This window comes from Lygodium microphyllum, chromosome 24 (assembly GCF_053477565.2).
Source record: "Lygodium microphyllum isolate KBCC chromosome 24, Lygodium_microphyllum_v1.1.10, whole genome shotgun sequence".
In the NCBI taxonomy this organism is placed as follows: domain Eukaryota; kingdom Viridiplantae; phylum Streptophyta; class Polypodiopsida; order Schizaeales; family Lygodiaceae; genus Lygodium; species Lygodium microphyllum.
The window spans coordinates 119,301,116-119,304,936 of NC_141158.1; the positions used below are offsets into that span (position 1 = coordinate 119,301,116).

Below are 3,821 nucleotides of genomic sequence, written 5' to 3' on the forward strand. Positions count from 1 at the left end.
TGAACTCTAGTATCTGGTCTCTCATAGTCTCATAAGTAACAAATAAAATTCATTACTCAACTAAGATTGAGCTTCAAATATATGATAATGCATTGGAAACTCATACTTAGCTAAGATTGAGCTTCAAGTAAATGATAATGCATTGAAAACTAGCCCATTAGGGCCAAGGGTTACCTAATGCCACATCATTAAATACATATGTATTATACATGTATATTATATTGTTATATGTGTTGAATAATATTCATTTTCCCCCCATGAAAATCTATTGGAAATACCAAGGTTTGTTGTGAAACTTTTATTTATTTTTAAAAATGTCCTTAAAGAGGGAATATGCATAGGTAAATTTTACTTGCATGAGTTGTTGAAGGTTGAGTTATTCTGTGTGTACAAATGCCTCCTTTACTCGAATACTATTATACACAAGACTTTTTGTAATCAATAGAGTAGCCCCCAAAATGGGTACTTGGCAAACTCACATAAGTAAAACCTACACATGGCGCTCTCATATTTGTCAACCTTTTCATGATGCTACCCCTTAGACCTTCCCCTTCCTCATCTCTTTCCTAATATTGTTGGGATTTGATGTAGGATCAACATTTCTTGACTCACCTGAGGATGTAGTATTGTAAGTTCATAATAGCATGCTGCATGTGAATTTATATATGCATATGTGGGCTTGTATGGAGCTTAGCTTGGATTTTAAGCATCACCAAACTTGCAAGAGTGCCCAAAGTAGGCCTAAGTGTAAGGCGTGGTGCAAATTGTAAGTGGTCTTATCCACCTTTTTATTTTTTGATCATGCATTTTCACAAGATTAACGGTACTATATGTTCCACATTGGTAGGCTATCCTTGTGAATTCACATATCCATATGTGGGCTTGTGTGGAGCTTAGCTTGGATGTTAAATGTCATCAAACTTGCAAGACTGCCCAATGCACACTTAAGTGTAAGGCGTGGTGCCAATTGCAAGTAGTCTCCTTTGCCTTTTTTTTTTTTGGGTCATGCATTTTCACATGATTAAAGGTATTATGTAGGGTTCCATATTAGTAGGCTAGCATTGAGCTGCCCTTGAGGCTTGAACCCAATACCTCATCAAACTTGCACATTTGTTTTACCAATAGGCTTAAACTCGCCTACAGGTGGCCAGAGTCCAAAAGTAAGGAGACTGTAATATTAATATTAATTTTACTACTATATTATTTTCGCTATAAGCCCCGAACCTCCAGAAACCTACCCCCTTTTCGAAACCTCCTTTTTTCAACTAAAACCCCCTCCCCTCCCCTCTCTCACTTGTAATCTCTCGTTTTCTCTTCCCCTCCCTTTTTTCATTAAAGCCTCCCATTGCCTCTGCATTTGTCGTTAGTTTAGGCTGCATGATATGAGAGATCCCGTAATTTGTATGAAATCGCATGTTCTGCTTCATTAGTCATTGTTCTGCTGCCTGTGGATTGGCTTTATCTGGACTAACAATTGAACAGAGAACCGACAGATGACATTACAAAGTGGAGAACCGCCAGGTTTTCGATGCCAAGGCGTACAGCAGATATCGTTGGTTTGAACAGGTGATTGCCTTGTTATTTTCAAGCTGGGGCGCCTCGCCAGGCCTACGTTTCCTGCATTCGGTCCAGCTTAGCTCTTTCAAAAAATTGACTATTGATGGCTGGTAAAACTGATGGTTGGAGAGAGTAAAAAATATAAGTTCCATTTACAAAGGACAACGTTAGGCACCAAGGGATTTCAGGGCGTGTAGGAAGAAGACTCATCATGTTGTGCCCGTTAGGAATCAGGATAGTTCACTGGATCTCGTGCTTGGAAACAGGTAGTCTATGATGGTTTCAGGCATCATGAAGACAAACGGATTGTTGGAACAAGAGAGCTGCGAGCTCAAGAAACAAACAAGGCGATGCACACTATTCACTTTGGCAGAGATGCGCTTGTGGCTAGGAGGGTTTGTAATTTTGTTTGTTTTCATGATGTTACTGCTAAGATTTGAGCTTTTAGAAGGACCTTTGGTGAAGTCGTACCTGGGGATGCTAGACAATCATTCTTCTTTGAGCATCGTCTCAAATTAATCACAAGGTGCTCTTCATGTTTATGCTATGGAGGCTAGCGTCACAAGTGAGCCTCAAAAGCAGATAGAGAAGGTCAAGGATCCACCATTCATAAATAAGGCTCTTTCACAAGTTAATTCATATGTAGCACAATCTACAATTTTGTCTGTCTGGAAGCATCTGATGCCAGTATTCACTTGATTTGATTGCTTCCCTGAAGCCAAGCAAGGACTAGAAGAGGCTGAGAGATCCTGGGCAGACCTAATGGATGATCTCAAGTTGGAAGCTTTACATGAGGGGAATCAATCTGCCAATGGCACATCAGAAAAGTATTGCCCTTATTCGGTCAGTATTTCAGAAGGCAAAGATGAAGAGGCTGTAATAGAGATTCCATGTGGGTTAATTGTTGACTCCTCAATCACAATAGTTGGAATGCCTTGGGGTGCAGAGGGGGATTTTGCAATTGAGCTACTTGGGCCGAAATTGCCTGGAGAATTGGAATATCCCATCATCTTGCATTTCAATGTTAGGCTTCAAGGTGACAAGATTTCAGGTAATGCTGTTATCGTCCAGAATACATGGACTAAGGTTCATGATTGGGGAGAGGAAGAGCGATGTCCATCAGCTCTAGAGGAGGTAAAAAAAGGTGCTTCTTTTCACAGTAATATATATTTTGTTAGCATGAGGTGATACTCCTGCTGTTGTTTTCCTTATGAATTTAAAGACAAGAGCTCACATGCTGGTTCTTTTGTGACCTGCTCTCTTTGGACTTTTGCAGTGGATGGGTTGGATATATGCAGTGAGCAGGTTGGAAAAGCTGCTGTTCAGAAGGTCATCGAGCTGGAGGAGACAAAGCTTGGAAAGCTACCACATACAAAAAAGGGAGGTGACAGAAAACCATGGTTTCCGTTTATAAATGGTTTACCTTTTGCAGCTACACTGTGGGTGGGTTGGGAAGGCTTTCACATCACGGTGAATGGAAAGCACATTACCTCCTTCGAGTATCGACAGGTGATTCTTTTTCAAACACAAGGAATTGAATCATGAAGAATGCACTGGACTATCTCAATTCTCAAGGTGTTACCAGCAAGACTTTGTAACTTAATCTTTGGTCTGAACTTCTGTTCCAGAACTTGAAACCATCATTAGTTGTAGGTGTCGGGTTAAAAGGCAATGTCAAACCCATTTCAGTCATGGCATGAGATAATTAAGGTGTGCACGAATGTTCTAGGGTTTAGTGAGGATGAGATGGATACACACATGGGGTCATAGGTCATGAAATTAGTTGTGGCTAACACCATGTGAAGGCTTTTTGTATGTGTGAAATCTTAGTAACTATATCATGTGGGTCCATGGCAACATGGGCTAACATACCATACAGGCCAAGACCATGGAGTGCCAATGCACTTTCATGGCAAGGATGCAACATTTCCATTTCGTTTCATGCTTCGATTATAATATGATCTTAAGGAGCACTTTTCCATGTTTTCCATGGGAATATATAGTGTCCAAATCTTAATGTTGCTAGTGGCTAACTTCAAATGTAGAATATACATCGTTGTCGCAGGATGGCAATGTGAACAACATGTACACAAATGAGGAGAAAAGAGCATAGAGAACCATTGACCTTGTTTTGCTAGAGTTTGCCATGCAAATTCTTCTTACCACTGGGACGAGTTAGGAACTTGGATTTTTGGCAAGTGCATAATAATTAAATTGAGGTTAATTCTTACATTATCAAGTGGAATAAATTCTAATTCTGATTG

General features: G+C 40.1%; 1 pseudogene across 1 annotated transcript; it reads left to right on the forward strand.

The window, feature by feature from the left end:
* The first annotated feature begins 1,313 nt into the window (after positions 1-1,313).
* Positions 1,314-3,562, forward strand: LOC148015574 (beta-1,3-galactosyltransferase GALT1-like; annotated as a pseudogene). Its single transcript, XR_015688335.1, has 2 exons — positions 1,314-2,701; positions 2,834-3,562. The product of XR_015688335.1 is annotated as a beta-1,3-galactosyltransferase GALT1-like (transcript).
* The last annotated feature ends 259 nt before the right edge of the window (positions 3,563-3,821 follow it).